Source organism: Halichoerus grypus, chromosome 5 (genome assembly GCF_964656455.1).
Source record: "Halichoerus grypus chromosome 5, mHalGry1.hap1.1, whole genome shotgun sequence".
Lineage (NCBI taxonomy): Eukaryota > Metazoa > Chordata > Mammalia > Carnivora > Phocidae > Halichoerus > Halichoerus grypus.
The window spans coordinates 130,788,413-130,814,457 of NC_135716.1; the positions used below are offsets into that span (position 1 = coordinate 130,788,413).

A 26,045-nucleotide genomic window follows, 5' to 3' on the forward strand; every position below is an offset into this window, starting at 1 on the left:
CCTCAGTGCAGGGCCTGGAAAGATCGCCAAGATGCTGGGTGCCCGTGCTGTAAGAGCTTTATTCTTATTTCTGATAACATGTGAGGGACAAACAAAATTTTAAAAGAAAGGAAGAAGTTAAAATGAAAATCATTCACTTGAAAAGAAGTTATTTTTAAGTATCGTCAGTAAGAATTTGCTGTAGCAATGACCAAATCCCCTGCCTACTAAGCCTGGTGTCCTGACATATCCATTACATGTTCAAGCCTCACTGCAGAGTGCTTGCTTCCTGCTGCATGGGTTCAGTGGGTTGGGTAGCTTTTTTCTAGAAATGTATGAAAGATACACAGATAAAAAATTACAGTTGGGGTCAACTTCAGCATTATCCAACTTTTTCCTCCTTTCACTTTCTATTGCCTATTCTTCTCCTCTCTCACCTTCCTCAAAATTATCAGCGCATCTATTGCTTTTCCAGTAAAGTGATACACAGTATGTGGAACCATATTTTCCAGAAGTGAAATCCTTATTCCAATGCTGATGTGAATTCTGAACCTTCATCCAGTGACTCTTCCTCTCCAGATGCTATCAGCAGGCTAAAAAGTTAATTTTTTAAAAAAATGAATCACTCCAAATTTGTTCAGTAATTGTTCTAACAGTGCCTAGACAGCACGTTTCTGTTTTTTCTTGATTGTTTTAGCTGTAATAATTTTCCTTTTTTACAATTATGTTACACCCATCGCAGTCAACTATTTCAAAGCCTTCAAAGCAAAAATTTCTGCCTTATCTGGGTCTGATTTTATCTTGTAAGGTTTTGTGAGAACTTTATTGGTAAAGTAGTCACTGGATTCAACATGGAAATCTAAAACAGAAGATACAGATCATCAGGATCTGAAAATTGCACTTTAATATCCTGCAGGTTTGTTCAAGATTGGTTCATCGTATTTCTGTACTAATTCACTTACCTATCTAGAGATGGGAGAATATTTCTAGAGCAGGAAAACCAGCTCTGAAATTCAGTTAGGATCTGGGTTTCCAACTGTTGCTGCCTTTTCTTCTGGTCTGACTCATTTATTTTTCTGGACTATTTTAGTCTGTTGGGTTGCTATAACAAAATACCATACACTGGGCAGATTATATACAACAAACATTTATTTCTTATAGTTCTGGAAACTTCGAAGTCCAAGATCAGGGTGCCAACATCCTTGGGTTCTGCTGAGAGCCTTCCTCTGGATTGCAGACTGCAGACCTCTGAGTTCTCACATGGTGAATGAGTGAGCTAGCTCTCTGGAGTTTCTCTTGTAAGAGTATTAATCCCATTTTGAGGTCTCCCATCATGACCTAATCAAAGGCCCTAGCTTCTAATACCATCAACTTAGGGGTTAAGATTGTAACATATAAATGTTGAAAGGACATAAACACTCAGACCATAGCGAGGACTCCAGCCAATTTATTCTCTGCATCATTTTCACTGTGCCATTCTACCTCTGCTTTTGGAAGTTCAACATCACCACAGAAAATGTTTTCCCTCGCCAAGGAAAGATTGGGTTTAATGCTGCATACTTTATTTCCAAGTATAATTTCTTCGTAGATGTCAGTTTCCAAACCAGCACATTTCCCCTGAAGGTATTTCAGTGCATTGGGACTTCTTACTGCTTAGGTAAAGTTTCAACATAGCTTGAAGGAATGCAAAAGACTGTTTGAGTCATTCTTGAAATGATACCAAAACTTGAAGATTCTGCATCACCAGGTCCATTAGGTTTCCTTTATTATCTCGCACTTATAGCAGCTTCTAAGAAATTTGAAGGAGCATCATCTGTTGTCAGGATTCTTGCTTTGAGCCCTCACGACTCCTCTGAGCGGGCTGCACAGTGGCTGTGTTCCTCTTAGGCCATGGCCCCTGGTAACACTACTCTCGTGCCAGGGAGACATTTTAAACCTCCTTGCCACATTAATCCGGCTTCGTAGTCTCCCAAATTATATCTTATACCCATGAGAGGTGCTTTTTCTCACTTAAAAGCAATAGGAATCATATACATGGGTTCATGTCTACCCGTGTCCTGTTTTCAGGGGGCAAAGGAATTCTCAAAGGGCCCTGGTCTAGGAGCACCTAGGGAAGGATCATGGCATAGAAAGGAGTGGTTTGTTTGCAGAGGAGGACATATGTGGTCACGCTTTACAATATCATTCCACCACAGGACCTACAGTCCCGTGTCCCTTGTCTGTCCACAAGGCAGTCCATGTTCTGACGACCCCTGCCAAGAATTCCAGCCTCATCTCCTGTTACTCCCGGTCCTTCCCTTCACACATGTGCAAACCTGCACCCCTACCGTATCTCATCTCTACCTCATCACGCTCTACGACCAGGATGTATTCCTGCTTTTTTCTTCTCCGCTAGAATCTTTCAGAGGAAGGTTGATAAAGTAATACCCCTTCTATCTAATAGTACATATCACAAGTACTCAGTTAATATAAATGAATGAATAAAGCAAATGATGGACATTGCTTATTGCATACTGGATTTATTTTAATTGTTGAGCACTTAGCCTTACCTTGTCTCTTGACAAACAGATGTCTGCTCACTTCCACCCCTGCCCCCGACCTAGGCCCCTCTTTCATTATCACCAGTTAACTGTGAGGTCTTTGAGGACAAGAAAAATTAGCTCGTGTCCCCTGAAGCACAGATCACACTGCCTGGAACAAAATTAGTATTTTAACTGAATTCACAATATTTTCTCAGGTTGGCTTTTGCACCTTGTGTATCACTAAATGGACACCACTTCTATCCTCCATAACAGGCTTTAAAATACATTTTACAGTCTTCTCACTTTATTTCATAAGATTTACTGCAAATGGAAGTCACTGTGAGTGATTCAACACTTATCATCAAGCTATTATGAAGATTTCAAAATCCTTTAAAATTGATTCAGCAGTTAAATATTTCTCCATTGCTCCTTGCAGAGGCTCTAGAAATCTTCCTCTTTTCCTTCTCCCTCTAACTTTATTTTATTTAACATGTTTCTAAACATGTTTGCAGGACATTAAAACAAACCACTGAGATAGATCTATGAGGCAGTTTAAATGAATTGGAATTTGTAAGAACTTTCCTTTTTAATCTGGGACCTCTAGGGAGTAGTAAAGGCAATATTTTGCTCTCGTAATTAAATTCATTGTCTTTTTCTTTAGACGCAATAGAGATTCCAGTATTAGGGCTCATTATTTCAGCTTTTAAGAATTTAAACACATCTGAAATGGTGACTAGCTTTCTGAGGAAAGAGATATGAGGAACTAAGAAATCCATGACATAAAGTTGGAATTGAAGATAGAAATCTGATAGCCAGATAACACCCTTGTTGGAAAACTATTGGAATTTAGTCAGTGATGGGGTCCAGTGTTAATTATATTAAAGACATAATCTCATGCAAAGGCCAAACACTATTGTGCTTTGTTTTTTGTCCTGTCTTCCAATCTTGTCAATTTCCTCACAGGGTATTTGAGTTCATTGTCAAATTATACCATATTGCGGGTAGGCTTCCAGAACCTTCCCCCCGCCAACAGTGGCAATGAGATATCTGACTTGAAAGTACCCCCAAGAAATCAAATTACTTTAATTTGATACTAAAAACTTTAGATTCTTAATATATAACAGCATTTCAAAACTCTGTACGGAGAGCTATATCATAAATTTAGTGTAAATACTTTTTTTCTGAAGTAAAAAAAAAAGTTAAAAAAGAAGTTGTGAGGAAAAAAATCAATTTTAACTTACCATGTCCTAGGGTGGGGGTGATGGGTGAAATAGACGATGCGGATTAAGGAGTGCACTTGCTGTGATGAGCCCTGGCTGTTGTATGGAAGTGTTGAATCACTATATTCTACACCTGAAACTAATATTACACTGAATGTTAACTACCTGGAATTAAAATAAAAACTTAAAAAAATAAGTTTACAAACACTTAAAAAAATACTTACCATGTCCTAAAGAAGAAAAATATCACTGTATAATAAAAATTAAAACTCCCTCTTCTTTTACAACTAAATCAGATCTCATAATAGGAATTTGATATTCAAACGATGTGAAAAATCAGATTGTCGAATTTTGTTGAAGAAGTAACAAAACTACTGCTTTGCTTTATTTATCAAAAAATCATATATTAAATCTTACTTGGAAATTATTTCTCAAGTTAAGCACACACAAAACTTTTAACACAAACACAGAAGAACTTTCATGAAAGGATTCCAGCAGAAACAGGCAGACATTTGTACTGTTACTTAACTAAAAGGAAAAGGAAGTTGCAAGGTTTTGAGCCGAATGTTTGTGGCACCCAATGATGGAAGCTAGCATAAACTATTTCTTCTGTGTCCACCAGAGTTAACCACTTACCTCACTCCCAAAGACTCAGCTGAATCACAGCAACACAGACATCTCAGCAACATCCTTCTGGGAGATAAAAGGAATGAAAGAAAGCGAATACTAAACTTATTATTTTCAAAGGAAAAATGTCTAAAGAAGACACTCCAACTGGTTTTCTGTTTTGTTGTTGTTTGGTTTGGGGTTTGGGAGTAGAGGATGCAACCTTATCTTTGGGATCTAGTTTTCTTCAAGTGCGCAGCAACGTATGTTGTCTTTCAAATTTGCAGAGTCCCAGTGGAAACAACATTAAGAATCTTAGGGAATATTAACTGCTTTGTATTCCCTTTGATTTTTTGTTATTTCCATTTTGTGTAATCAGAAAAAACTTATGAAATTAGAGATAATTAGTCACAGAAGATCATAAAATTAACTTTCCCTAAAGTGGATCATTAATTTTTATATTAATGCCTTAAAAAGTGGCGCTGAAATATGTCTGGCATTCAGGAAGACTCAGATCAAGCCTGAAACAGCAATTTGGACCCAACAGTTCAGGAAGTTACAAACTCAAAACGAGTGAGAGTAAACAACAAATGACACATTTATGTTTCTCTCGAATCTCTGTCTTATTTTAGTCATCTATATTCCCCACACTTGTCACTAAAGTTCCTGGACATTAAGATCCTGAAAGATATAATTATGTGCTTTTATAAATATTCAATTAATGTGCATTTCATAATTTTGAAATTTTTGTGACCAAATAAAGACCCCTATCTCGCAACAGTTGTTTAGTCTACCCTTTTCTTTAAGAGTACAATACCAGTTTGCCTAAAAAAAGAAAAAAAAAACATCACAAGGTGCCTGGGTGGCTCAGTCTGTTAGCGTCTGCCTTCAGCTCAAGTCATGGTCTCAGGGTCTTGGGATCGAGCCCCACATCAGGCTCCTTGCTCAGTAGGAGCCTGCTTCTCCCTCTCCCTCTGCTGCTACCCCTGTTTGTGCTCTCTCTCTCTCTCTCAAATAAATAAATAAATAATCTAAAAAAGAAAAAGAGAGTCTGTTTAAAAAAAAAAGCAACATCACGGAATGAAAACACCAAAAAAGAAATACTTTTGGAGGATGGCATAACAGAATAGAAATTCTCTGAAGAGATAGCCTCAATTTATCATTTTTTTCCTCTTATCCACTGGAAAAGATCCTCAGTCTCCCAAGAATCAGTTTTTGTTTATCAAGTAGATAAACAAAAGAATCCACAATTTATAATGTAAGAATGATAATAAATTAGAATGCCACCATGTATATTCCCTGTGGCATTTTTTTTATCTAGCAGCTGTCTCCTCTGTCTCTGTTAATTCTCAAAAACAAAACTAAATCTAGATAGTCCTCTTATAAGTTGTGATATATTTCTGGGAACATTGGAAAATCTTCAGCTACACTGCAATTGTGTCACACTATATATAGTAAGAAAATTATTATATTTTTGTCAACTTCCTGGTAACTGCTGGAATTAAGTCAGGCTTTTATGAAAAATCACCAAAAAAACTTTTCTAATTATAGAATTACCATTTGAGTGACTGATCATAAATTCGAATTTATTCTAGTATTCTATTAATTTTTTAAAATTATTAATATCATGTTATTGGACATCAATAGAAGCATATTGTAGTGCTTAGGAAAATGCCTCATACAAAGTAGACATTCAGTAGATTTTTTTTAACAAACGATGAAAAAGGGGCTCCTGGGTGGTGCAGCTGGTTGAGCATCCAGCTGTTGGTTTCAGCTCAGGTCATGGGATCAAGCCCTGCACCGGGCTCCATGCTCAGTGCACAGTCTGCTTAAGACTCTGGCTTCCTCTTCCTCTGCCCCGCCTTCCTCATGTGCTCTCTCTCCAAAATAAATAAATAAATTATTTTAAAAAGATATTTTTAACTTTATTACCTACCTTCATGTCAACCAAAGTTTTGTTTTCCTGTTACTATAATACCTAAATTTAAAACATTCCGTCTGATTTGAACCATTAGCCCTACCTTAAAATAATCTGAATTTTTAAATTTAGCCAGTGCAATTTAGCCAGACCTACACCATTCTTAATAGGGCACAGACCATGCAGAAAAAACTACAGGGGTATAACAGTCAGCCTCCTGCCCCTGAAGAACTTACAAAATAGGAAGGACAAGTACATTCATAGTTACAAGACAAGAGAAAATACAAGTGTCAGAAGACAAGGGAATATACAAGGGTTAACCAGGGAGCTCAGCAAAGGTGTCATGGAAAAGGTAACATTTGAAATAAATTACAAAAAGAGGTAACAAGTCTTTGGCATATGACATTAGAGAAATAGGATATCCCAAGCAAAGAAAACACAATGTACTTTTTCAGGTCTATTCAAGGAACTATGACTAACCCACTTTTACTGGAACAAATGGTCAATGTAGAAATAAAGTACCAGAGTAGCCTGAAAGCTGATGTTCAGCTTGGGGCTGGGAGTCTGTATTACTGTGGTAGGTAAAGGTTTAAGGTTTGTACCCATCAGGATCTGAAGCAAACAGCGCATTCCCCTGGTATCAATGAGTGGAGTTGGATGAAGAGAATATTTACAAAGGGTGTGTGGGCTGATTAAGGAACACCAACAAGGGATAGGAACAACGTCCTGCCACAGCAGCAGGGTCAGCACCACTAGTCCCAAAGGGAAAAGTGGAAGGAAATATTACTGGAACCTGCAGAGAGAAGCTGTAACTATAAAAAAATGCCTCCTGGAATGAAGCAAGGCCTTCTGTGGAGGTGGGCAGGCAACCTATGGGTGAGCTAGGAGAGAGCCAGGGGAATAAATATCCTAACTTCCTGTTTGCTCCCTCCAATCTGCTGCTAGCCCCCCCTACTGGCTAAATCCAAATGGAAGCCAGAGGCAAGGAAACCCATTGATGCAGCCCAAATAGGTCTTCCTCCCAGGTCATAGAGCAGGGCAGAGAAGGGAATGGATCTGGAAGGGCAGAAGGCAAATATCTAGAGCAAAGTTTGGAGGCATAACTCTTCCTAGGAAAATTAATCCAACAGGCTGGTATTAATCCAATAGAATCAAGAGATGTGTAGCTTAAGAACCTAAGAATATAATAGGGAAGACTAGTTAAAGAAAGTGAGAAATTGGGCCATGGCAGTGGAAAAAGAAGTGAAAAGTTGTCTATGAGAAATATTACAGTGATAAATTTGGGGGCTTCTAAAAGATTAAATGTATGGGGAAAGGAAAATTAAAAGTCCAGAATTTTTCATCTCAGTTCCTGGGAGAATAGGCCATTTTAGAAACATAGAAATTAAGTGCTGGATTTTAGAGTACAATAGGTAGAGTTGCTAAGTCCTTCTCATGCGAATGGGGTACACTGGAGAATGTGTGCTAAGAGTAGTATCTTAGAAATCAGGCACAAGCCAAGGTCACATCAGAAAGTACAAGAAAAAATGAATCCAGATCAGTTTTGGGCCTAATATCACCCATATACACTTCCTAAAAAAAAAAAAAAGTTAAGAAATCATTAGTCACTACTTAAGAAATCATACTGCCAATCCCTCTCCCCCAAAAAAATATTATCCAAAAAAACATGTAAATGGGTAAGTCATAGGGAAGGACAAGTGGGAAGTATCTAACATAGAATGAGAAGCAAACAACTGTAGTAATTATGGTTATAAAACAAACTGCACAATCCTAACTCTTGAAAGGCTACATAAAATAAAATCAGTAATTTGGCAATAAAACAAATAAAAATCCAAGAACATACCAAAACAAGGAGTAGGAGAGGGAGGAGGGAAGAAGCATCACTGTCAACAATTAAAACAGTGTGGTAGTGTCATAGGACTAAACACATAGATGAAGAGGAAAGAATGATGTCTGGAAGAGATATGTGTGCATGTAAGAATTGGAACATGATAAAAATGTATTTAAAATTAGGGAAGGGGAGGGGCGCCTGGGTGGCTCAGTCAGTTAAGCATCTGCCTTCAGCTCAGGTCATGATCCCAGGGTCCTAGGATCTAGCCTCACCCCCCACCCCACCCCACCCCACTCCCCTAACCCCCATGTGGGGCTCTCTGCTCAGCAGGGAGTCTGCTTCTCCCTCTCCTTCTGCCCCTCCTCCTGCTCTTGCACTCTCTTTCTCAAATAAATAAAATCATTTTTAAAAATAAAAAAATAATAATAAATAAATAAAATTAGAAAAGGGGAAATATGGATCACTCAATAAATTGCTTGGAAACAGCTAATCTTTTGGAAAAGATTAACATAAGATTTGTTATCATTTAGGAATGACTTCATGTGCAAGTATCAGAAATTGCAACTAACAGTTGCTTAAATAAAGTTGGGGATGGGGAAGTACATGGATGGCCGACAGGAACTCTGGGGATAGGCATTTCAGGACTGACAATGGCTCAACAATGTCACCAAGAACCAGGTTCTCTTTCCACTCCACCATCATTACTCTGCTGGCTTTTGTTTTCATCTTTATCACCTCAGGATATAGACAGATGTCGGCTGCACCTCGTGACCTCAGGCCTGTGTTCCAGGCAAACAGAAAGGGGAAAGGCAGAGGGCAAAATGGCCAAACCAGTCAACACGTGCACCCAAATCTTACCAGTGGTGGCGTTTGTAACTGGATTATTCTTATCATTGGTTTTTGGTTTTTTTGTTGTTGTTGTTGTTTTTGCTTAATCTGAATCTTTCCAATGATCATGCATTGAATTTTGCCAGAAATACCTTTTGAACCTATTTCCACTTTGCAGAGAGATTAATTAATCAAAGAAATCATAAATCTCTTCCTAAATCAGTAAGCCTCCATTGCCCTGTGATTCTCAGTATTTTGAATTATCTTAAATTTTATTTTTAGCACACACCACTTACTAGATTCCTTCTTGAGGAAAATGAACTGCAGTGAAAACTTACTTTTATGTACCAAACCCCTGGGAACACAAAAATTATGGGCTGTCTTAGCAATAATGCTGAGTCTCTAAGAACTTTATTTAATGCATTTAGATAAGTTGTGTATTTCCAAGTATCTAATTGCAACTGCTAAAAATCATTCCCAGCATGATCTTCCCAGAAGGGGAAGATGTGGGGATGAGAAGAGAAAAATCAACCTACAATGAACTTTTCAAAACTTACCTCTATTTTCAGATTTTGCTTAAATATTCTGTTCTACCCTAGAATATGTCCATTTTCACCATAGAGATGAATGTAATTTTTATTTTATTTTTTTATTATGTTATGTTAATCACCATACATTACATCGTTAGTTTTTGATGTAGTGTTCCATGATTCATTGTTTGTGTATAACACCCAGTGCTCCATGCAGAACGTACCCTCTTTAATACCCATCACCAGGCCAACCCATCACCCCACCCCCCTCCCCTCTAGAACCTCAGTTTGTTTTTCAGAGTCCATAGTCTCTCATGGTTTGTCTCCCCCTCCGATTTCCCCCCCTTCATTTTTCCCCTCCTGCTATCTTCTTCTTCTTTTTTTTTTTTTAACATATAAAGTATTATTTGTTTCAGAGGTACAGGTCTGTGATTCAACAGTCTTACACAGTTCACAGCGCTCACCATAGCACATACCCTCCCCAATGTCTATCACCCAGCCACCCCATCCCTCCCACCCCCCACCACTCCAGCAACCCTCAGTTTGTTTCCTGAGATTAAGAGTTCCTCATATCAGTGAGGTCATATGATACATGTCTTTCTCTGATTGACTTATTTCCTCAGCATAATACCCTCCAGTTCCATCCACGTCATTGCAAATGGCAAGATTTCATTCCTTTTGATGGTTGCATACTATTCCATTGTGTGTGTGTGTGTGTGTGTGTGTGTGTGTGTGTGTGTGTGTGTCTATATATATATATATATACCACATCTTCTTTATCCATCAGATGAATGTAAATTTTAAGAATCCAATAATATCATAGAGTACCAAAGAGATTGCTAGATTTTGGAAAGAACAGAAATATCTGTGCTTGAGTTAGAAATAAACCCTCACTGTTCCCTAAACTAAAATGATTCTTATGATTAACTTACATGATATACTGAGGATTTTAATCAGGTTAATTATCTCATAATGCGTAGGCTAATCATACTAACATTGGTGGCAGAAAGGCAGTTAAAGTCCAAAAGAAGAAAATGGTATTTAATTTCGGGTGACAGATTTTTCTTCCTTCCTGGTCTTCAAATAGCTCAAGAAAGTCATTTTCCACAAGCCATTTCCTGGTGAGTTATGATGCAGCCCTTTAATAACCACTCCGGACTTCCTCTTAGGAATTCCTAGGAATGGTGGAGAGGACAGGCATCTGACCAGGCTGCTTTTCAGTCCTTAGCATGCCGCTCAGTCATTCCATGTAAACAGAAAGAGGTTGGAAACTGGTGTTTTATGTTCCCTTCATTCTCTTCTCCACCAGCGGGATTGTGTCTGATTCATGAAAAAAAGCAATTGCTACATTAACCAAAGCTTGTTATAGTATTGCTCCAATGTTAGTGTGAATCCTAGCTCTCTACTGAGGAGGTTTGTGATCTTTAACAAGTCACTTGACATGTTTGGTTCTGTTTCCTCACTGCTAAGATAGGTGCCGTTGTGAAGATGAAGAAAGATCATGATTCAACAGTGCCTTGCACATAATAACCATTTAATATGTTTTAGCTGTAATATCTATTATTTTATATTATATTGTTAAAATCCTATCCATTTTTTGAGACTCCTACATGCATGTCCAGCTTTCTTAATGAAACCATCACCCCGTAAGGGAGTCTAAACAGTCTGCCCTTACTGAGTTTTGTAAGACATATTATCTTGCCCTATTTGAGAATTTAATTACATCCTGTCTTATAAGTCACTCCCCAGCTTTCTCATGTTCTCCCAGGAGATCTTGATCCTAAAGGATCTGATGTCCTAATCCTGACCAAAGTAGGAGAAATACATGCTGCTGTCCAATAGCCCCTGTGTTCTGGAATAATTCTGTGCCCTATACATCATGCAAATGGATGAGCTCCATCCAACTTGCTTTTCCATTAAGCAGATTTTCCTTCCGGCTCAGGTTTCCTTGCATATAAGCTCTGGTGTCCAGAGCCTAGCATCTTTCCCTGAACCCATTCTCCTTTGTTTGTGTCTTTCACTAGCTCCTGCCAGTCTTCTTCCCAAAAAGGGATGAGGTTATTCATTCCTGCTTCCTGCTTCCACCTCCCAATCACAGGTAAGGATTATGTGAAAAATACCCTGATCACATAAGATCAGAATATATACGCCAGCAACGCCTATTCAAGTTTTCTTTGGTTTCTAAATTGTCTTTGTCAAACCCCTCCTCCCGGTGATTTCATCAACATGACCTTGAGTGCAGCCTATCTAACTTGCCCACAAGCCCCCTTGAGGCCAGGCCTGCAGCCTGACAGATACTGTGACAGAACAGCTGAGATTGTCCAGACCCTTAAGGAGAAGTAACCAAGTTTATACTTTGTCATAATGAGAAGCCCCTGAGGGTTTTAAAAAGGGAAAAGACATGAGAAAATTTGCCTTTTAGGAAAATTGGCCTGAGTACAGTGTGAAGACATCTGGATAATATCTTTTTATTATAAACATCAAACCAGTTATGAAAGGAAAGAAAAACCTGAAGGATGAGAGGCCCAAAGAGGCTGAGAGAAAAAGGTCTGATGTTGGAAAGTGATGTGCAGATGGAAAGAAATGGAAGGAAAATGTGACAGAGGTTGAATCAATAGAATTTTATGATTATTTGAATACATGACGGGGTAAGAGAAATGAGAAAAATTAAATAAGTTGCTTAAGGTCAAATATTGCATGCATGTGTCTTGCCTCATCAACTTATGACAGGAATGATCTCAAATGTTTTCATACACACTTCAGTGCCCAGTAACTATGTGTTCAGTTAACCAACAAAGAATCAATAAATTCGCCTATGTTATCTGCAACAAGCCTGTCTACAAGGAATTCTCTTATCAAAATCTGGAACCTACACTGCAAGACAATTTTAGTCAGTTTTTCCAGGTTTGCATGGAAAACAATGCTGACAAAAATTGCAGAAATGCCTGGAAACTAGAATATCGATTCACTCATTGTTTTAGAGGTTATATGCTGACCTGATTCTTCTCGATGTTATTAATAATCACTAGAATTAATTTGGATAGGTGCTAATTAAGCTTATCTACTTTAAATCAAGCTTAGATCATCTAACTGAAGATATACCAGTGGTTCTCAAACTTCATTGGGTATTACCACCACCTGGAAGGTTTTGTTTTTCTTTTAATTAAAAAAGTCAGAGTTCCCCTGGATGGAACTAGAGGTATTATGCTAAGTGACATAAGTCAATCAGAGAAAAACAGTTATCATAGGATCTCACTGATAAGTGGAATTTAAGAAACAAAACAGAGGATCATAGGGGAAGAGAGGAAAAAATAAAACAAGACAAAACCAGAGAGGGAGACAAACCATAAGACTCTTAATCATAGGAAAAAATGAGGGTTGCTGGAGCAGAGGGGGGATGGGGGGATGCGGTAAATGCGTGATGGACATTGGGGAGGCTATGTGTTGTAATGAGCACCGAGTATTATATAAGCCTGATGAGTCACTGGCCTCTACCTCTGAAACCAATAATACATTATATGTTAATTAATTGAATTTAATTAAAAACAATGTTAAAAAAAAAGGTCGGACTTCCTGATTCAGTTGGCTTAGAATAGAGTCCAAGAAATCACTTTGAGAACCACTGCCTTAGAACAGTGTTTCCAAAACCTCAATTATAAAAACCACCTACAGTACTTACTAAAAATAAAGAGGAGTCCTTGTTCCACCTCTGATCACCTCTGAATCAGAGAGTTCAGGGGAGGTGTTCAGTTATCTATTTTTTTAAAAGGGCTTTATGTGATTCTTATAATCAGTCAAGTTTGTGCAATGCTGCCTTAATGTCCTAATAGAACCTAATTAGGTTCTATTATTATTCTTATTTTACAAAAGGAAAAACAGAGGCTTAGCAAGCTTTAGCACCAACAAATGGCAAAGCTCTTAACCCTTCTACTAGAGGGCTTCAACCATTGTTCATGCTCAAATACAAAAAGTTTCTTATATGGAAATACTATGAGCCCTTTAATAAAAGGGTCTTTATCTTATTTATCTCGGGAGCTCTAAAACCGGGCAATATGCATATAGAATGGTTGGTTAGAACCAAGGCCTGTAAAATAATGCCATGCTTATATAAAATTTAAAACACAGAGCAGCCAACAACAAACAGACAAAAAAACCCAGTCAGTTCAAAGAACCAGTGAAATGCAGGGAGGCAGAATCAAGTCATCATTTAAATGAACTGACTAAAAAATTAAATCAAAATTTGCAACTCAGTAACTCTTAGTAAGCAGAGAAAAAATAGATATTGATTTTGATGCCAGAAAATGTATTTTACTAAGTATTTTATAACTGGCTTGACATTTATAATAAAAAGATATTACCCAGATGTTAAAAGCCTTAAAAGTGACTTACAGAGTATTTTACTAGATATTTCAGGATTTTCAGAAAATGAAATATCACTGTTTGCAGCAAAGGTATTACATACACAAACTGTCCTTACATTTTTTCCTCTAAAATGCTCCACGATTAGACCGAATGACTTTTAAAATATATAATATTTTATATTCTTTGACTGTAAACTTATGTAAATAATAATGGCTAACGTTTATTAAGTACTCTATATCTTTTAACACATTTAGTCCTCATAACAAATATTTAAGGTAAATATTATCATTTTCATCATTTACACCTAAGGAAACTCAGGCCCAGGGAGGTATAAAGAGGCCTTGGGTGGCTTAGCCAGCAGGTGGTGGAGTCAGCCAGTGAAACCAGGCCATCTGGATCTAGAGCTCACATGCTCAACCGTAATGTTATGCTGTCCCCTGTATCTTGAATAAAGAACAGGTATCTTCGTTTCACTTACTTTCTGAATTTGTATCTCCAGGTGTCATTATTTGCAATAATAGAAGCATATTATAGATGAAATGAGGACAATAAAGAGGAAATGATAAAGAATGATCTCTCGGGGCACCTGGGTGGTTCAGTCAGTTAAGTGTCAGCCTTTCTCTCTGCCGCTCCCCTTGCTTGTGCTCTCTCACATGCACGCTCTCTCTCTCTCTGTCAACTAAATAAATAAAATCTTAAAAAAAAAAAAAGAATGATCTCTCAACAACAAAAAAAGGTGCTTAATTTGGGCCATGCCTAAGCAAACAAAGAAGGAATGGGTGGCCATTACACTTATAGGGGTTAGAAAACTGGCTGCCAACGATTTTTCAAAGAGCAATTCTACAGGGACAAGCAAATTCTGCCAAACCATTTTGAAAATTTTCTTAACGCAGTCTCACTACAATGCTTTCCTAGAGGATCCAGTCAAAGGATCGTGCTCCAGGTGGTCTGATGGATGCTGATTTTTTGGTGTTCATCCCACATTCACCCTTTGGGGTTGCAGGATTGTAATGTAAGCTGAAATCACTGCTTCTCAGAATGGCAGTGGAAAATTTGAACGGATTCAGAAGATCTGAGAAAGCTAAATCCCCAAACCCACTGTGCTCCTCCTGCTGTAAAAGCAGACCTCCCTCCCATCTCCCTTCTCCTGCTCGAGGATCCTGAAATGACCCTACTTAGAGCATGCCAGTTCTCCTCCATTTCTGATTTCCTCACTGAAAGCACACTGGCATAGATAAACATTTCAAACATAGTAACAATAAATTTCGTTAGTTTTACAATGCAAGATACACAACCCATTCATAATAAATATTCGTTGCGTGGAGAGTAAGACAAAGTCTTAGATAAGCCCATCTATTGTATCAAATTCCAGACTCCGGTGAGGCATATTATAGCAAGAATCTAGTGGGCTCCAATATTTTCTTCCTAAACTTACTTGTCTAAATCCAATCTGATTAAAGGGAAGATAATTACACTAAATTTATAAATGTTGGATCTCCTCCACTTTCAATTAATAAAGATAAGAACAAAGCCAGATTTTCCCAATATAAGAAAAGCTTAAAGTAAAATTTATTTTTTTTTTAAGATTTTATTTATTTATTTGACAGAGAGAGCACAGATAGGCAGAGAGGCAGGCAGTGGGAGAGGGAGAAGCAGGCTCTCTGCTGAGCAGGGGCCTCGATCCCAGGACCCTGGGATCATGACCTGAGCCGAAGGCAGACGCTCAACCGATTGAGTCACCCAGGAGCCCCTAAGGTAAAATGTATGAATTCTATCTGCAGTGGCTCTTTATTTTCTAAAATATTTTTTATTTTTATCAACATAATACATGAATATAGTTCAAAAATCAAAAGGGATCAAGACTCATAAAGTAAAGCCATTATTTTTTATGTTATCCCTCCCCACCTATCCATTTTACTTTCTAAGGGAAAGACTTCTTTTTTTTTTTCTTATTTTAAGTAGGCTCCACACCTAACATGGGGCTTGAACTTACAACCCTGAGATTAAGGGTTGCATGCTCTACTAACTGAGCCAGCCAGGCGCCCCAGGGAGAACACTTCTGAAGTCCTTTCACTATTATTTTGGCAGTTCATGTCAAATCTCAAAATAATATTTTTAGGCTGCTATTTGTTTTTTAGCCACTCTCAATTTTATTTATTCACTACTATAGTGTATGCATATTTAAATCTGTTCTCCCACTCTCTATTCTCCACCTTTCTCCCAACACAGTTATATAAAGTTTTGGTTAAAATTGCTAAGCTCTGTTTATACTTTTAGGACTTTGTGAAGCCAAGAACTTTACGGCGATTATATTTCATTTCCTGTACAGATTTCCTGGAGTTTCTCAGTGTTTTTCTTTTCTTCATAAAATTTATTTTTTATAATAATCTTCCTTTTTTTTTAAGGTTCAATAGAGCACATCCTCTATGAAAATTCTATTTTTCCAGAGACTTCCCTCTTGGAGTCTTCTGTCTTCCTGCTGCAAGCCAGACTGTTTCTCAGATTTATTTCATGACTATCATCCTCAGACTGAGCTTCTGGATCCCATTCTGTTTCATGTTGGTTTTCTTCTGTATTTTATTGGAGTATATTCTCTATCAAACTCCATTGAGAAATAAAAGTCATTCAGGGAGATATACATCCACACCTAAAAATGCATTTGAGGTACCCTCCACTTGAATTACAGCTTGAGTATAGAACGCTTAGTTAAAAGTCACTTTTCCTCTGAAATCTGTATCAGGGCTATATCCCTAGAACCTCCTAGAATAATTCCTAGCACATATTTAGCACTCAATAAATATTTGTTAAATGTCTGAATGAATGAATGTGATGCTTTTTCAAAACTCTTTTTAATTCTCTTCTGTTTCCTGCCATATTTCTGTATTTTTCTTTCTTTGTTCAAGCTCCTCTCTCAAAAATACAGTGATCCGGGCGCCTGGGTGGCTCAGATAGTTAAGCGTCTGCCTTCGGCTCAGATCATGATCCCAGGGTCCTGGGATCGAGTCCCGCATCGGGCTCCCTGCTCCTTGGGAGCCTGCTTCTCCCTCTGTTTCTCTCTCTCTCTCTCTCTATCATGAATAAATAAAATCTTTAAAAAAAAAATACAGTGATCCTCTTTTGCCTATTCATATTTAAGAAAAAGGCTCTGAAAAATGGATTGAGGCTACTATCCACATGAGTGGTCCTCAAAATATGGTCCTTAGCTTTACCTGGAAACTTGTTAAAAGGCAAGTTCTCTGACTTATTCCCAGTCTTAGTGAATCAGAAACTCTGAAGTTGGGACCCCAAAAATATCTGTGTTTTAATGAACTCTCCGAGTGATCCTAATGCACACAAAAGTTTGAGAACCACATAGGTAGGGCCAAGCCTGGCAGCCATTTCTTTTGGAGAGGAGTGAGCATTCATACAGGGGGATCCTTTCTATAGGACTGCTAATTTCTTCAGGGAAGAAATCTTGGGTCTCTTGCCCACAAGATAAATATCTAACTGCTAGTGCTCTGCTGGGTGGTTGAGAGTGGAACACAATGACTCATGCCTCTGATATGATGACAAGATGGACAAAGTGACTCTTGGCTTTCTAGAAGTGCTGCAATTTTTGAATAGAGAGCCATCATTCCAACTCTCTAAGATATCTCTGTTTGGACCACTTATTCAACTTTCTGTACCTCCTTTCTGAGCCAGTGTCCTTTCCATAAACCGTAATCACCTGCGGTAATTGAGTATGTCTCTATTCTTGCCACCTGCAAGAACCTGACAAATATAGTTTAAAATTATAAACACTTGTACTATACATATCATCATATGTATTATTTGAATTTCTTGCAACTCAAAACACGTGTGTCGGAAACAAAATAATTCCAGCTCTTCACTTTTACAAAGTACATTTCATGTATTTCCATCGAGGACCATTAGGTGGCACTTTCTGCTCTGCTTATAATCACTATTTTCTCTTTTCCTTTGGGGCAAACCTTTCATGGAGTTCCTTTGGCTTCTCGCGGCACCTCCTCAAGATCTCCGGAGAGAACGCTTGCACTTTGGTGACTCATCTAGTCTTTGGTGACTCATTCAATTAGTTCTGCAGCATTAGTAAAGAATCAAAGAATGTCTTATAATTGTTGACCATTCCATCGCAAGTCGCATGTATTTTTTGCCTTACCCGGTAGGAAATCTGAATACGAAATTCCAAATTTAACAAACTACCACACAACTGCCTTAATCTAAAATATAAAATGTTAGTAAGCTTATCACTCCAAGGATACTTTCCCCCCTTGCAATAGGTTCCAACCAAATGAAGTTCAAAAGTGAAAAGATGGCTCCTGCAAATAAACACAAGCTCCCCACACAGAGTGGTAACAATGGTCCTTTGGCTTTTATAGAAATTTTATTCTTACAAGTTTAAATAATGTGCAAATCAATATTTCGTTGATCATCGGAGGATTTTTTTTCTTACTTGAGAGGATTTCCTAAAGATTTTTCTTCAAACTTTTCCTCTGTATCTAAATTCTACTCATCCTTTAAGAATCTGCTCACCCTTGATCACCTCTGACAAATCTTTACCAAAATCTCACTCTATTCTAAGCTGAATTAGGAGCCCCTCCTCGGTGCCCTGCATACCTCTCTCACTTACCACACTGTCTTAAAATTGTCTTTTTGTGAGTTATATCCCCCTTAAAAAGCAGGGCTGTGTCATAATCATTTCCACATCCTGTTTCTGTAGTGAACATTGCCATAGGGCACAGTGGAGTGTCTAGTTAGATTTGCATTTGAAAAACAATATAGGTCCTTAATTATTTGAGGAGACTCCCTTAATGTTCATTCTTTTTGTTGTTGTTGTTGTTGTTCATTTTTTTTTCTTAGAAGTCAGCAATCCAGTTAACTGATGAAGTATATTACAAAGTAATACCAGTTAATTTAGGGTGAAACTGGTAAAGAGAAGAAAAGATTACTGAACTGGTGTAATGGACAGAAACAGACTTGAATCTTGCATAAGTGACACGTTATTTGGTTGTTTCCTGTCCTTTAAAATGTCATAGATCTTAAAATATGTGAGTTTGGTCACTTGGAGTTTGTCCTCAAAACCCTCACCTTATGACAGTAATGTCTTACTAAATGACATATATATTCATAACATGAAGCAGTGCAAAACAATCACACAGCTGCTACAAGCTTTCCAAAAGTTTGGCAGCATTGAAAGGTCAAGCACACAAATTATAGTCACTGGCATACAAATTATCACCCGTTGACAGCTTCGCAAGGTAAAATATAAATGTGCTTCTTTGAACTTCAGCGGGCTATCCACTATTGGATTTGGAGGATTTTAGTTATTTTTAGGGAAATGTGTAGAGACATTCTAAACACAGGTAGTAAAATGTGGTTTCAGTAGAAAAGAGGAATTTTACAATGAGTGATTCTTTAACATCTCTGAGGATGAACTGTGAAAAATAAAACTGATCAGATGACTAAATATTAGAGAAAATATTATTATTAATGACACCATCTACATCTTGGCTGAAAAACTCTGAGCCTGTCTAAAGAGATAATAAAGGAAGACAAGACAGTAACTAGCCTTCTTCCTTGGCCAGAAACATCCCTGCTTTCAATGTATAAAAATGTGTGAAAGTGACCCAGAAAAGCCCCTCTCGCTGGAACGTAGCCCGGCTCTCTGCCTCTCGTGCTGGCTTCCAGGCAACCCAACAGCAAGACTAGATGAGAAGCAGAGCTGAGTGGGGGAGAAAAGAGAATGAAGAATGTGAGTGGCCAGGACTTTACTTCTGTTTATATGAAACTTCCCTTCATCAAATTCTTCTCAACAGTTTGTCTGTATGAACCCGCAAAGAGTAAAACTGTATAAAATAAACCCCTTATTTGATTTCAATCATATCTTCACTAAGAGGCTTTTTTTTTTTTTAAAGATTTTATTTATTTATTTGACAGATAGAGACATAGTGAGAGAGGGAACACAAGCAGGGGGAGTGGGAGAGGGAGAAGCAGGCTTCCCACCGAGCAGGGAGCCTGATGTGGGGCTCGACCCCAGGACCCTGAGATCATGACCTGAGCCGAAGGCAGACGCTTAGCGACTGAGCCAGCCAGGTGCGCCTTCACTAAGAGGCTTAACTAGGCAGATTTAAATATAATTTCATTTCATTTTATTGTTTGGAGAGGAAGCAATGGACTGCATAATCTCCATTCTAGGATGCATCTTGGTCTCCTGAATGACAGGGAAAGCTGTGTCTTTTAGTTTTAAGGATCAGAAAGCACAGAAGCCATCGATTCAAGTCCTGGGGCTGACATGATTTTGAGACTTGAGCAAGTCATTCTATGAGCTTTGGTATCTCCTAAAATAGCAATGAAGGGAATAATTACTTCACAAGACTGCTGCATGAGTCAGAAAAGGTCATACTAATGACCACCAAAATTTATAATCTTGGAATAAGTCTCTAAAGAGTAACTGTTCATTGAGAGGTGGAGTTATAGACTAACTCTATTGTAGGCAAAAGACTCTTTGACAACAACTTTTCTTTTTGGAGAACAGGAAAAAAAAGGGGAAAGATGAGGAAAGCTTAATTGGAGTCAGTCATAAATCTAATGAACCCAAGAAAAGGTAGGCTTGGCTGGCCACAAAAGTCACAAAGAGCCAGTGTTTTGTTGGGGAGTGATCTGCAGATCTGGGCTTTCTATTCAAAATGTGTGCCACTTGGTGTGCGTTCCTGAAACCTGGCTTATAGGTTGTCTCCAAAAAGTCTTGAGCCTTGCCCTATAGACACATCCACCACTCAGAGTGGAAAAAATTAGTACTATTCAGTTTACTTAACTTCTTACAATGAGCAGAAATGGCTCAGCTATTCCTACCATCACCTACCAGAGGATAAGATTCAGAGTAGGGCTAAGCACCCTTGGGGCTTGAGCCATTTCTCTCCTCAGTATGACCTAATGATACCTCTTCCCCACCGTAAGAAATTGCAGTGCTATACACATGAAACAAATCAATAACTCCCATCATTTTCAAATGCTCCAGTTTCATACAAGCATCCAAAGAACAATTTTAAAATAAGTTATCCCTCTGTAGAAGGCTTTCCACAAGTACTATTTCAATTTACTACTGATGGAATTTAAGGAAATAGAAATGTCACAAGAAACCTCAATCAGCCATGCCTATGTAATGAAATCTCCATAAAATCCCTAAACAATGGGGTTCAGAGAGCTTCCAGGTTGGTGAACACAGGGAGGTGCTGGGAGAGTGGTATGTCCAGAGAGGGCACCCAACCACCCTCTTCACACCTTGCCCTATGCATCTCTTCCATTTGACTCTTCCTGTGTTGTATCCTTTTATAATACACTGGTAATAGTAGGTAAAGTGCCTTCCTGAGTTCTTTGAGACATTCCAGGAAATTATCAACTCTGAGGAGGAGGTTGTGGGAACCTACAATTCATAGCTAATCATTCAAAAGTACAGGTGGCCTGGGACTTGTGAATGGCATCTAAATCGGGGGCAGTCTTTTGGGACTGAGACCTTAACCTGTGGGATCTGAAACTAATTCTACAGAGATAGTGTCAGAATTGAATTGTTGGGCATCCGCTTGGTGTCCAGAGAGTCAGAGAATTGGTTGATGTGAGAAAAAAAACCCCACATAGTTGGTGTCAGGAATGCTATGAGTAAAAATAGCTTAATTACTAAGAAAATTTTGAAGGAAAATAAATTTTTAATACTCTAGAGCTTAAAAATAAAGTTAGAAATGAAAACTTATGTTCATATGAAAACCTACACATGAATGTTCATAGCAGCTTTCTTTGTAACAGCAGAGTACTAAAGACCCAAATGTTCTTCAATGGGCAAATTGTTGCATAAACTTTGGTTCATCCCTACAATGGAGTACTATTTATCAATAAAAAAGAATGAACTATATATATAGATGCCCATGACAACCTCATGGGCATTATGCCAAGTGAAAAAAAAAAAAGTCAATTTCAAATGTTGTATTTTATGTGATTCCATTTCTAATACATTCTCAAAATGTCAAAACTATAGCAATGGAGAACAGATTAACAGTTTCCAAAGGGCAACGGTATAAATGGGGGGGGCAGCAAATACAAAGAAGTAGCATGATGAAATTCTTTTGTGGTGATGGAATAGTTTTGTATCTTTTTTTTTTAAGACTTTTTAATATATTTTTATTTGACAGAGAGAGAGAGATAGCGAGAGAGGGAACACAGCAGGGGAAGTGGGAGAGGGAGAAGCAGGCTGCCCGCTGAGCAGGGAGCCCAATGCGGGGCTCAATCCCAGGACCCTGGGATCATGACCTGAGCCGAAGGCAGACGCTTAATGACTGAGCCACCTAGGCACCCCGGAACAGTTCTGTATCTTAACTGTGGTGATGGTTACATAAATCTATACATGGAATTAAATTGCACAGAGCTACACACACAAATGAATGCAGGTGAAACTTGGTGATGGGTAAATAAAGTCTGGTTTATTTACCCAGACTAGTTAATAGTCTGGTTAGTAGTCTAGTTAGCATTTAACAGACTAGTTAACAGTAATGTACCAACGTCAATATTGTACTATAGCAATATAAGATGAAACCACTGGGGGAAGCTGGGGGAAGAGTACATATGTAAGACTGTACTATTTTGTAACTTTCCATAACTTTATAAATATTTCAAAATGCAAAGGTAAAAAAATAAAAAATAATAGTTAAAATAATATTTATATCAACTGAGATTTAAATTTTTATATTTGGTTTGTTGTTAATATTTGCTTTGAATTTCATTAATTTTTAAGAAAATAGGAATTTTTTCCCCATGTGTTATACAAATGTAATTGTCTTTCCATGGACTATTTCTGGTTTCACTTCATTCTAATCTGAAAGTAGGAATCAGCATTTCATTGACCCCCCCATTAAAAAAAAAGTCCATTTCACAAGGCATTGGTGAACAATACAGGCTTTATTAAAATTTGCATATAGGAAACATTGTATAATATACAATATTAAGTTCCTAATTAGAAAATATAGAAGGATCCTGTTCACAATTGCAACAAAACCCATAAAACGAATAGAAAGAATATAACCAAAAAACGTATAAACCTATACCAAAGAAATTATAAAATCTTCTAAAAGATATCATGAAAATTTAATAAATTGACAGAAAAATATAAAAGTTTCAGACGAGAGAAGATAATGTTTCAAAGATGCAATCCTTCCATTGTAACTTTCAAAGTCAAAGCAATTACAATCAAAAATCAGAGGAAGATATTTTAGAAAATTTGATAAGCTTGTTCTTAAGTTGATATAGTAAAGAAAATGCATAATAATAAAAACAATGGCTAAAATTTCAGATTACTTAATATTTTCCATGCACTGTCAAAAATTATCTTATAATCCTCATTGTAACAATATTATCATTACAGACGAGGAAATTGAGATTTAAAGAAGCTAAGGGGTGCCTGGGTGGCTTAGTCGGTTAAGCGTCTGATTCTTGGTTTTGGCTCAGGTCATGAGCTCAGGGTCCTGGGATTGAGTCCCACATCCAGCTCTGTGCTCAGCAGGGAGTCTGCTTGAGAATTCTCTCTCTCTCTCCCTTAGCTCCTCCCTCTGCTTATGTTCTCTCTCTCTCAAATAAATCTTAAAAAAATAATAAAGACACTAAATGACTTGTCCCATATCACCAAATCAGCAAGAGGTGAAGCATTACCTCTGATCCCAGCTGATCTGACAGTCTCTGTTGTTAGCCTCCAGATTCTTCTGCCTCTGAAGATATGAATCAATAAATTCTTCAAGAGAAGAACAAAAATGAGGAACTTGGAATGGTAATTTAATAGTCATAATAATTGGAGAATGTTGTGTATGTACAAAAATAAACAATAGAAAATAAAGCCCAAGAAAGGATCTACAGATCTATGGAGGGAAATTTAGTTTATAATAAAGATAGCATTTCATATTAGTAGAGAGAAGATGGTCTCTTCAATAAAAAGTGTTAGCATAATTGGAAAATATAAAGTTTCAGAGAAAGTTTGGAAAATCAATGTTTGGTAAAAAATAAAATATTAACCCTACCTCATGACATACACTAAACACATTAAAGATATAAATGTATTAAAAATCATAAAAACACCTAAGGCCGGCTGGGTTGCACAGTCGGTTGAACGACTAACTCTTGGTTTCAGCTCTGGTCATGATCTTGGGGTTGTGGAATTGAGCCCCATATTGAGCTCCTTGCTCAGCGTGGAGTCTGCTTGGGACTCTCTCTTTCTCCCTCTGCCCCTCCCCACCTTGTGCACACATGCGCGCGCTCTCTCTCTCTCTCAAATAAATTTAAAAATCTTTAAAAAATTATAAAAATGGGGGCACCTGGGTGGCTCAGTCGTTGAGCATCTGCCTTCAGCTCAGGTTGTGGTCCCACCGTCCTGGGATTGAGCCCCGCGTTGGGCTATCTACTCCACAGGAAGCCTGCTTCTCCCTCCCCCACTCCCCCTGCTTGTGTTCCTGGTCCGCTGTCTCTCTCTCTGTCAAATAAATAAATAAAATCTTTTAAAAAAATTATAAAAATGCCTAAATATCTATAAAGGGATATTTTTCAAATATTGGAGAGGAAAGGTCTTCCATAAGGCACAATTCCAGAAAACATAAAGAAAAAATTGACCAATTTGTCCTAATAAAAATTCAAAACTTGCATGACAGAAGACACCATCAACTAAATTAAAACACAAGTGACAGAGATAAAATATTTGCAAGATATACTAATAAACCTCAATAGCCAGATTATGTAAGGCATTTTTTAATAAGTAAAAAAATCAAACACTCGCATAAAAAAAATGTGTATGTATAGATGTATATTGTACCTAGAAAGATAGATAGTAGATAGATAGAAATTTCAGGTAATTCACACAAAAAATGTAATTTTCCATTAACATTTTTTTAAAAGATGTTCAATCGCATCAACACTCAAGAGAAAAGCAAATCAAAAACAAAAATGAAATATTGTTTTTGCCTGAGTGGCAAATTTGTTACAGATTGATAATAACAGGTAATGCTTTATGAAAATGAGCAATTTTTTTTTTTTTTTGGTAGTGAAAAAAGAAAGGGATTTATTTCAGTGAGGCCAACACCAGGAAAACAGCAGACTAATGTCTTAAAGACTACCTCCAAAGTGCTGAGAATACTTGTAGGTTTATATAAGGAAAGCATCCCTCAGAAGAGTCATTTTATAATTGACCCTCCTAACACACCCCACACAAATTTTCTCACATTTCTCTGTGCCCTTTCAGTCACTTTCTTTCAAACAGCCAAGTAGTGTTTAAAGATGTATTAGATAAAAAAACAAGCTCTAATCAGTTAGAGAGACTGAGAGAAAGATAGAAAAATTTAACACAGATGTCATAATCATTCCAAGTGCGGCTCGCAATTAGAAGTGTTGTATATGCGATTAGCAAGCCTTTTAAAGAAGACTTTAAAAAAATAATTCACTAAGTAAGTTGTGTACAGGAATAATGAAAAAAAGCAGCTGTCCTAACATTATGTAAACATTATGTGTTTTCAGTTTGGCTTGGTACACAATTTCAAGTAATGGCAGCATAAACCGGTTTAAAAAATAAGCTAAATCTTAGCATAGTAATGAAAGTGATGTGCTCTAAAAGACTGTCAAATGATTCAAAACATGGTTCAATGACAGATAATGATAACAAGGCTGCATTAGAAGAGTTTGGATTAAATTGTTTCATAATAATGTAAGGATGACAAAAACCAGCTACTAAGTTTTAATATATTATTCTATAAATACGCATATTAAATATTTATGGGTAACTAAATTAATATTTTAAGTAAACATTTCATCTTTATCCTAAAGGTTTATGTATTCAGTATGACCAAAAAAAATGTACATAGTTGGAGGCTCTCATTAAAAGAATGAGAGGAGTTGCTTTATTTAGAAAGTTACCCTACTTTAGAGTAATAATTGCCCATTAATAAGAGAATCATTAAATAAACAATATCCAAACCATTTATAGAGTAAAATCAAAAGTTAGAAAGAATGTTAGACCTATATGATGTGACATGAAAACTTCTCTAAGAGAGTTAAAAATACACCAATACAGCTGACCCTTGAACAAAGAGTTTTGAATGGCGTAGGTCCACCTACATGCAGATTTTTAAAAAAATAAACATAGCATGGGGGGCCGGCGTGGCTCAGTTGTTAAGCGGCTGCCTTCAACTCAGGTCATGATCCAAGAGGAGTCCTGGGATCCAGTCCCCTGTC

General features: G+C 37.5%; 1 pseudogene; it reads right to left on the bottom strand.

The window, feature by feature from the left end:
• Positions 1 to 247: 247 nt before the first annotated feature.
• Positions 248 to 6,875, bottom strand: LOC118551220 (nucleosome assembly protein 1-like 4; annotated as a pseudogene).
• Positions 6,876 to 26,045: the final 19,170 nt, after the last annotated feature.